Here is a 10,676-nt window from a genome sequence, read left to right on the forward strand (position 1 = left end):
CGGCATCCAAGCTCTGTTTGACTCAATGCCCAGGCGTATCAAAGCCGTTATTACGGCCAGAGGTGGTTGTTCTGGGTACTGGTTTCTCGGGATCTATGCACCCATATTGCGTGAAAATGTAATCACATGTCAGTTCTAGTATAATATATTTGTCCAATGAATACCCGTTTATCATCTGCATTTCTTCTGGTGTAGTAATTTTAATGGCCAGCAGTGTATGAATGCCACGCATTCATATAATTGATTCGCCTAGATGGACAGGGGATCCATCTTCTTCAGTGCGGATGCACAAGTACGTCCAACCTCCTGGCGGACATCAGAGTAGCTAGGATGGAGGAATTGGACAGGGACTGAGGATAGGCCGTGAGGCATGCCGAGGTAGTCCACGTGGGTCCAATAACACTGTGACCTGGATGGCGCAGTGATTAACGCGCCTGCCTAGTAAGCAGGAGCTCCAGGGTTCGAATCCCAGTCCCATACACATTTTCATTCGTCGCCGCTGATTCCGCGTAATGTCCTGATGCAGCTGACATCAGTAATACCTTTCCTTTCCTTTCTTTCCCCACCTGCACCTTCAATTTACATATTTATACTGGGCGGAGGAAATAAAAGTGAACCGGAAAATATTTATGAGTCTGGCACGGAACTGAACCTTGTCAGTGAAGAAGAGAACTGCCCGTCACAGATAATGCTGGAAACCGTGATTTCGACGGGCCACTCGGTTGCTGCCACATGTCTGCGCATGCGCATCTCCCATACGCTGTGTCCTGAGTACTTTGCTAAGCCTTTACTTTCGAATGAGCGAGAGGAACAGATGTGTTTGAATGCTACTCAGAATGGTGCTGACGATTAAATAGTGGGTGATTATTGTCGAGTGTTGCACGAACCACAGTTAGTGTAAACTTGTGTGAAACTGTTTGTGCAAGAGATTAAGACTACAGGTGTGTTGACGAAACCTCCAACAAAGAATGCTATGTAAAACATAGTGGCAATATGACGCTAATAGGCCTCAGTGGTGAATAAAAACCGTAACTATCCGCAATGACTTCAAAGACTGGAAAAAGTAGACTTCATGTAGATATTTTCGCACGATCGTCACTAATTAGTTGCCGTATTACGGCCATGTCTCCACCACGGTAAATTTTATACCTTGGTTATCCGTAAAATGTGGTTCGATTCGTGATGTCCCATCCAGTTCTGCCATATTGTAAGATTATTTTTATCTAGGCACTCTATACTGATATTTGAGATGTTAAACATGTTATTTATCGATTAAATCTGGCAGATATATTCGACAACGTAAAGCGGGAACTATTATGGAGGGTTTTTGATAAAGAGGATCTCCACAGCTGTGATGTACAGGAGCACTAACATTATGATTTAAACCTTCAATTGCTAAATTGAGCAACTTTATTGCCTACTGATTCCAGTTACATGTCCATCTTCAGCCAGAAAACTTGAAATTCGTGTCTGTGCGTCAGTAGTATACCAATGCCCACAGGCTGGTAACTTGGTACTGGATTGTAATCAATCCGTAACAGCGACACAACATTGAGACAGATATACGAAATGCAGCTTTTGTACCTGAAGTATGATGTAGAGAGAAGCCAGCAGAGAACAAATTTGTTAAATTAATGTTGTTGTTAGGTGTCAGAATAATTCAAAATTCTGATGAGTACATTCTTTTTTACTCATGTTGCCCACCTTCTCTTTCTTTGGTTTTTTCCTTTATATTTATTTATATTTCATTGTTCTTCTTATATTTATGCAAAGTGTTTCAATGTCACAGATACAAGCGCCGGCCGGAGTGGCCGAGCGGTTCTAGGAGCTTCAGTCCGGAACTGCGCGACCGCTACGGTCGCAGATTCGAATCCTGCCTCGGGCATGGATGTGAGTGATGTCCTTAGGTTAGTTAGGTTTAAGTAGTAGGGGACTGATGACCTCAGAAGTTAAGTCCCATAGTGGTTGGTTGTTTTGGGGAAGAAGACCAGACAGCGAGGTCATCGGTCTCATCGGAATAGGGAAGGACGGGGAAGGAAGTCGGCCGTGCCCTTTTAAAGGAACCATCCTGGCATTTGCCTGGAGCGATTTAGGGAAATCGCGGAAAACCTAAATCAGGATGGCCGGAAGCGGGATTGAACCGTCGTCCTCCCGAATGCGAGTCCAGTGTCTAACCACTGCGCCACCTCGCTCGGTAAGTCCCATAGTGCTCAGAGCCATTTGAACAGATACAAGCGAAAGCGGAGAGTGAGGACAACGAAATAAGTAAGTAGTCGCAATAAACTCGAGCCCCGAAAAGATGTGTTTTGACTGAGTGTATTGACACCTCATAACAGAATCCCAGGAGATCCCAACTGTGGACATACAATTGAGGACAGTCCGCTCCCGGTTGCTGAGTGGTCAACGCGACAGAATGTCAATCCTAAGAGCCCAGGTTCGATTCCCGGCTGGGTCGGAGATTTTATCTGCTCAGGGACTGGTTGTTGTGTCGTTCTAAAAATCATCATTTCATCCCCATAGACGCGCAAGTCGACGAGGTGGCTCAAATTGAAAGACTTGCACCCGGCGAACGGTCTACCCGACGGGAGGCCCTAGTCACACGACATTTACATTTTACTTGAGGACAAACAAGTTACCACAAGTGCTCCGCACTCCCACCGTTCAGATGAAGGTAGCGTTAAGCATGTCTCCTCGTTTCGTATGTTTACCAGTACTGGTCATCTTTGATGGTAGACTTGGCCTTCCAAGCTGAAAAATGATTAACTAAATACTAGAGGCGTTTTTCTCGGCCTGTTTCGGTTGAAAAAAACGCGAAATTTGTTGTGCCACATCGTGGAATATTCCTATTCCAGTCGATATAATTTCATGAAGTTCCGGTAGATGGCGGCGTACACGTAGCCTTCAAAATGGCGGTAGCGACGGAGGTGCATTCCAAGTAGAGAGTTGTCAATGAGTTTCTTTTGGCGGAAACCAGAGCATCACAGCTACACATAGGCGGTTGCAGAATATCTACGGATGCCTGGCAGTTAACAAAAGCACAGCGAGTCGCTGGGAGAGGCGTCTGTCATCGCAACAAGGTCGCGCAAACGTGGCCGACATTCCGCGTGCCGGCTGGACGCTCGCTGTTGTGATTCCTACGATGTTGCAATCGAGGTGATCGACGGCTCACAACCTGACACCTCGCAGCACAACCAGACATCTCTGTAGGCAGTGCTGACGCACTCGTCCGCCAGCTGGAGTACTGAAAGATGTATGCCCATTGGGTTCCTCGCTGCCTAACAGAAGACCACAACCAGACATGCGGAGTCGCTTTCGGGTTACAAGGGTGACAATCTTTTGTCGAACATCGTCACAGGAAATGAAACATGGGTTCATTACTTCGAACCGGAAATCAAGCGGCAGTGCATGTACTGGAGCCATACCCGCACCCTCGACCGGTTAAGTCATGGCGACGGTCTTCTAGAATTCTGAAGGGGTTATTCTTTATTACGTCTTCACTCGTGATGCAACGATCAAATCAGAAGTTTATTGTGCTACCTAACAAAACTGAAGAAGCGGCTTCAGCATATTCGTCGCCACAAAAACGTAAATAAACTTCTCCTCCTCCACAACAAAAGGCCCTTCACAAGCCTGCGCGCCCGTCAGTACTGTACAACAATGTTATTGTCGGTCTCTACTATGCTTCATTAGCGGCTGCGTCTACACACGCTGTCATCATTTCATCGCAGCCGAGGTAGCTGCCTTTTTGCATTTAAGTACTTTCAGTAAATCAGCACTGGTAAATTGCTGCCGTACTATGTTTACGGGATTCTCATAACAGAGATTGGTCTGCTTCCGTTTATCCGCCATATTTTTCAGGTCAAAATTAGTAAGTCCCTGAGTGATGACCCGTAATTATCTAATACACTACTGGCCATTAAAACTGCTACACCACGAAGATGACATGCTGCAGACGCGAAACTTAACCGACAGGAAGAAAATGCTGTGATACGCAAATTATTAGCTCTTCAGAGCATTCACACAAGGCTGGCGCCGGTGGCGACACCTACTACGTGCTGACATGAGGAAAGTTTCCAGCCGATGTTCAATTTGCTAAGCTCTTTCTCTTGAATAGCCTAAGTCCGGGAGTGGCGTAATTAACAAATGAGCTGCTAGAGGACAATTCCCGCTACTTGCGAGAAAGCTCTTTTCCGAACCAGCGTACTGGGAAAGTGTTGCACTCACTTTCGTGTTAGTTCTGGAGAAGAATCACGTACTCTTTACTGGTAAGCCGAAAAGTTTTATCATGTAGTCACATAATTTTAGTATTAAGGCTTAGTTTGCACAGTATTGATGCAATGTTGTTACTGTAAGCTTGACAAATGTGTAGGCATGAAACTGATCTTAAACGGCCACCGAGTTCGCTACCTATAGATAGAAGTCGGAGTGATCCATTTCTCCAAGACAATCGGGAGAGATGGACCAGTGTTATTTGGGAGAGATGGGCCACTCGTTTCAATGTGGGAGACGGGGAACACAACTACATTTAGCTTCCAAGTAAGTGGAGTAATCCCACTGAATATGGCCGCAGTCCCAAGCTGTGCTTGTCGGAAGATACGCCTGTAGCAACAAATTAATGAGGAGGATCTCACACACTGGCCGCCGAACCACTTCAAAGCTCATCCAAAGACCTAATGATCCCAAGCACATCAAAACAGGAGAGCTATCTGCACAAGTAAAATTCATTCACTGACACAACTTCGGACCCCAACTAAATCTAAAATTTCCAAGACTGCTATTTCAAAACTATCTAGTCTAAGCCAACACAGACCAAACTTTTCGAAGAAATTTCTATCGTTCCTTCTAATGATAAAATCATGATTTCTAAGAGGAAGGCAGCAACTGTATCCAAAGGTCTAAAGTCTGCTGAAAATATTGAAGCTGCAAAGAAAAAGAGGGATAATAAAAGGGAGGAAACAAAAAAAGCCACAAAAAATCACCCAAGAGAATTACCTGTAAAGCGAAAAATAGACTGAAGAAACTAAAAAAGAAAAATACTGCAAGTAGCTCACCATGGAATGCAGGTATTGTAGAAGATTACCAAAATAGCTTTGAAGAATGGGATGAAGATCAATGTCTTGGATGTTCTGAAATCTATTACTAAACTAATAAAAATGACGATTGGATTCAGAGTGTTTTCTGTCCACAATGGTCACGTGAATATTGTTCAACATTTGGTAATAAATGTAACTGCGGTGGTGAGAGAGAGAGACAGGCTAATGCTTCAACAAAACCTGCTCATTAGAAAAGTCAATATTCAGTCATGATTTATAATAATCTGATGAAACTGCCCAAACTAAAATAATTACCAGTATAATGTGTGTCTTGAAAGGAGGATATAAGATGAACAGCAACAAAAGCAAAACGAGGATAACGTAATGTAATCGAATTAAATCGGGTAATGCTGCGGGAATTAGATTAGGAAATGAGACGCTTAAAGTAGTAAATCAGTTTTGCTGTTTGGGGAGCAAAATAACTGATGATGGTCGAAGTAGAGAGGATGTAAAATGTAGACTAGCAATGGCAAGGAAGGCGTTTCTGAAGAAGAGAAATTTGTTAACATCGAGTATAGATTTAAGTGTCAGGAAGTCGTTTCTGAAAGTATTTGTATGGTAGAGACACATGGACGATAAATAGTTTGGACAAGAAGAGAATAGATGCTTTCGAATTGTGGTGCTACAGAAGAATGCTGAAGATTAGATGGGTAGATGACATAACTAATAAGGAGGTATTGAATAGAATTGGAAAGAAGAGAAATTTGTGGCAGAACTTGACTAGAAGAAGGGATCGGTTGGTAGTGCATATTCTGAGGCATCAAGGGATCTCCAATTTAGTATTGGAGGGCAGCGTGTAGGCTAAAAATCGTAGATGGAGACCAAGAGATGAATACACTAAACAGATTCTGAAGGATGTAGGTTGCAGTAGGTACTGGGAGATGAAGAAGCTTGCACCGGATAGAGTAGCATGGAGAGCTGCATCAAACCAGTCTCTGGACTGAAGACCACACACACACATAATTCTGTATTCATTACAACATATTCCAAACAAAAGAAATTAATTTTAACTGACTATTTTCTTCGTGTATAGTCATCTTTATACAGTTATATTGTCGCAGTACACTGGCCTATCTGACCCATACACCTTTGGGCGAGATGGAGCACATGCATATTTTCATTTTATTTTAAGTGGTAGTGCCACTATTATATATTGTATATTTGTTTATCTGACATACTATATGAACATGCTGCCATTAATTTAAAAAATCAAAAATACACAAATTTTCTGCTGAAGGAAAAAAGTGGTCCAACTCGCTCCTACTTACCCTAAACCATCCAGTTTTTATGAAATTTTAATCAGTTGTTTCACTGTGCACGTACATCATATCTACCGATTCTCATGTCAGTCGGATAATTTCTTCGTGCGTCAGATTTTTTTTTTTTTTTGATGGGGGGGGGGGGGGGGGAGGAGGAGGAGGTGGGGAACGGCTTAGAATGTGTTTACGCGAAACACACGACGATCGCGAAATGGACGAGTACCGGGTAATGGAACTGACTGCGGGTCACGTGCCCTTGTACTCGACAAGGAAAAAAGTAAAGAGAAATCGAGTTTTTAAATAAAGGAATTGCTTCTGAAATACTGTGAGCTGATACTAGGTATCTTACATACCTTTTTCAGAACGCAGAAACAGGTTTTGAACACACCATTTAAAAGGAATTGTTCTGGGAATTGGCAAGACCAGAATCAATGGGGCGTGAAAAGATAAGTGTAGAGAAATTGGAGTAACAATAATAATGTCCTTTCTCAAATTCAAGGCTTTGTATGTAGAGGGTGTAACTGGTATAAGTGCAGAGATTTTTATACGTGATATCTTTATATTTCTTTCCACCCTGTGTTTAACAGTCTTACCGCAAAGACGTCACATAATTTACTAGCTGATGCTTTCTTTGTAGTCATAACTGCACCACTAAGTGGAGAACCACGCCTGTAGGTATAGAGTAACAGTTTTGCGCCCACGGATCCACTCTTCGACACCTGACCTGCACTAATGGCTTGCTCTTGTCACGGAGGTTCTAACCAACCTAAAATCATAATATTTGTAATACCTATAATTACGTTTGCAAATAATGAAAATACTGATGTAACGTTGTTCAGTACATTATCCTCAGAACAGAAATATCCGCACTTATATCCGTTACACCCTGTATTATTTTCTACGGTACTTAGCTTTCGTCGTAGATGTACGCTCATTTTTATGGAATTCTCAGCTCCTGTAGGGAACAATGAAATTAGGTGTTTCTGCCCATGCACGGGAAATTTCGGACTGAACCGAGATAATATTGTTTCACGTGACTTGGTGCCGATCACTTTTGGTGTAAGAAAGAAGAAACATAGCTCACAGACAAGGATAGGTATTAGAATTATATTAATACTGTTAGCTGCTGATGGGCGTTGATATACATCAACGGGGACGGGTGAAAATGTGTGCCCCGAAAGGGACCCGAACCCGGGATTTCCTGCTTACCTGGCAGACGCTCTATCCATCTGAGCAACCGAGGGCACAGAGGATAGTGCGACTGCAGGGCTATCTCGCGCACGCCTCCCGCGAGACTCACATTCTCACCTTTTATGTCCACACACTACATTCGAAGCGTCGCACCCCAACGCACTCATTACTGATGGAAGACGTTCTTACCAAGCCCCGTAAGAGTTCGGGGAATATGTGTGCATCCGCACAGAAGAAGGAAGTCATGGCCGGTATTGCCAGAACATGTCCGAAAGAACAGACACCATATCCATATAAGTATATAGTTCTGGCAATACCGGCCATGTGCGGATACACAAATATTCCCCGAACTCTTACGGGGCTTGGTAAGAATATCTTCCACCAGTAATGTGTGTGTTGGGGTGGGACACTACGAATGTAGTGTGTGAACGTACAAAGTGAGAATGTGAGTCTCGGAGGAGGCGTGCGCGAGATAGTCCCTGCAGTCGCACTAACCTCTGTGCCATCGGTGGCTCAGATGGATAGTGCGGTGTCACCGCCAGACACCACACTTGCTAGGTGTTAGCCTTTAAATCGGCCGCGGTCCGTTAGTATACGTCGGACCCGCGTGTCGCCACTATCAGTGATTGCAGACCGAGCGCCGCCACACGGCAGGTCTAGTCTAGAGAGACTCCCTAGCACTCGCCCCAGTTGTACAGCCGACTTTGCTGGCGATGGTTCACTGACTACAGACGCTCTCATTTGCAGAGACGACAGTTTAGCGTAGCTTTCAGCTACGTCATTTGCTACGACCTAGCAAGGCGCCATATTCAGTTACTATTGATATTGATATTGTGAATCATGTACCGTCAAGAGCGACGTTCATCATTAATGGATTAAAGTTAAGTATCAAACTACTTACGTCCGCTTTCAGAATTCTAATTCCTTGTCATGTTCCAGACCTCACGTCAGTATAGTTCTTCCCTCCTCACGCAAGCCTGCGTGAGCTAAAACGCGTGCATTTCGGCCTCCTCTGCCTCTTCTGCCAACACAACAGATAGAGCGTCTGCCGTGAAAGCAGGAGATCCCGGGTTCGGGTCCCAGTCGGGGCACACATTTTCACCTGTCCCCGTTGGTATATATCAACGCCCATCAGCAGTTGACCGTATTAATATAATTCTAATTTCGTTCTAGAGGGCTGCAAGTCATCAATGGTGTCTGCTCTTTCGGACATGTCCGAATGAGCAGACACCATATCCACATAAGTATAGGTATGGCCCGGCTATACGAAATATTCTCCATCCTTAATGGAAAACACCGACAACACTTCCGCCATGCATCGGCAACTACCTGCGTTTTCCTGTTTGAAGAGCAATACTGCCCGGACATACAACAATATTGCCACACACAGCAGCCACATTGCAGCAATGTTGAGGGCAACAATACAGCGGCCACATATTGCCGTAAAACATGGCCCGTTTAAACGCACTTTTACTCTCAGTGTTAGTTTGGAAACTAAAACTGATGAAGCAATATTGTCGTGCATTGCAGCCACGATGGAGGACACTCATCGCAACACTATTGCGGCTACATGTTACCAGCGAATTATCGCCCGTTTAAAGGCACCTTTACTCACATATTTCGGAAATTAAAGTTTTTAATAATGTCACGAATGTTGGACCCACTAAATCAAACTACATTCTGAAGCAACGTAACCTTGCATCCAGTTAAAATTGAAATACCTAAAACAAAGACGCGCTATTACAGCACAGTCTATGGAATAGGTAGGTGGAAAATGGCTGGAGAACGCAAAGTAGCGGTCCCGGTAGCTGTACGGCGCCCGCTGAACCAGCGCGTCGCAGACCCGCGTCAACGCCCGGCTGCCACAAAGCGCTCCACGCTCCGTGCTGTGCGCAGTGCGCTCTCCTCTCGCGCCGCGGCGAACAGGGGACGCCACCATCCCTCCCCCTCTTGTCCCCCCCCCCCCCCCCCCAATAAGGCTGGGGATGCAGCAGCGCCACCCTGCACCCCTCACCCCTCACCCGCCACCCTCGGCGGTGTCGGGTTTCACCAGCTGCCGCTGCCTGCCGCCAAGCCAGCAGCAACGGGATGCGCCGCTGCAAGCGCTCCCAGCCTCACCTACACGCCACGGGCCCCAGTTTGCTGCTGATGCACATCCAGTCCCGAGGACTGAATACGGTCCTAAAGCGTAACAAGAGTCCCAGTCACATCACCCATGTCGAGGGTACTATTTAGACAAATGAATACAGGGTGCACAACTTTGAGCATGGCTGACGTTTGCGGCAACCATATACACAAATTTGAAAAATATGTAAAAATCTGCCAACCGGTTGCATAGGTTTTCCATATAGCTTGACCAGATTTCGTCACCTCTAAGGGTGACTTCATCAGAAGGTAAGGTAATGACCTAAAATGAATATGTCAGATTAAATATCTCATCTAATAAAAGTTTACATTAATGTAAACGAGTGTAAAACAAATAGTACTTACATGAAGAACATATCGTCAAAGATGTACACTGATTTAAGAGCTGAGTTGCTCAAATCATACATTAAAATATAAGACATCACCAGTATGGTGTGAGAAGACTGACTGTGTGGCAACTAGTCATGCTGTCAAGTAAACGTAATGTGGGGCGTGCCACAAGCGGGCCACTAGTAACGTGAGCAAAACAATTTTGTATATTACACGTTTTCTGAAGTAAATCATACGTATAGCCAATATAGCTTTTAACAAAAATTAATTTTACAAATTATTGAGTAACATTTAAAAATGAGCTTCAAACGGGATAAATTAGTACAAAGTTCGCTACGTTTTACGTAGCACAGGTAGAACCAGAGTTAAATACGAATGGAATTACAAACGTAATGAAGAACATAAGTTCATTATATGACACAAATTTGAAAAGAAAGCTTGCATAACTAGGGCACATAGGTCGACTGGTGTGTTAGTAATGAGCGTAACTTAACAGAGGGAAAATAATGTTTCTGAAAAGGAGGAGATAACCTGGATTATAAGTATCATTTTAATGTTTGACTTTTTGAAGAACATTGTGTGTTATATTTTAATGTATGGCTTGAGTAACTCAGCTCTTAAATCACTGTACATCTTTCACGATATGTTCTTCATGTAC

This window comes from Schistocerca americana, chromosome 1 (assembly GCF_021461395.2).
Source record: "Schistocerca americana isolate TAMUIC-IGC-003095 chromosome 1, iqSchAmer2.1, whole genome shotgun sequence".
In the NCBI taxonomy this organism is placed as follows: domain Eukaryota; kingdom Metazoa; phylum Arthropoda; class Insecta; order Orthoptera; family Acrididae; genus Schistocerca; species Schistocerca americana.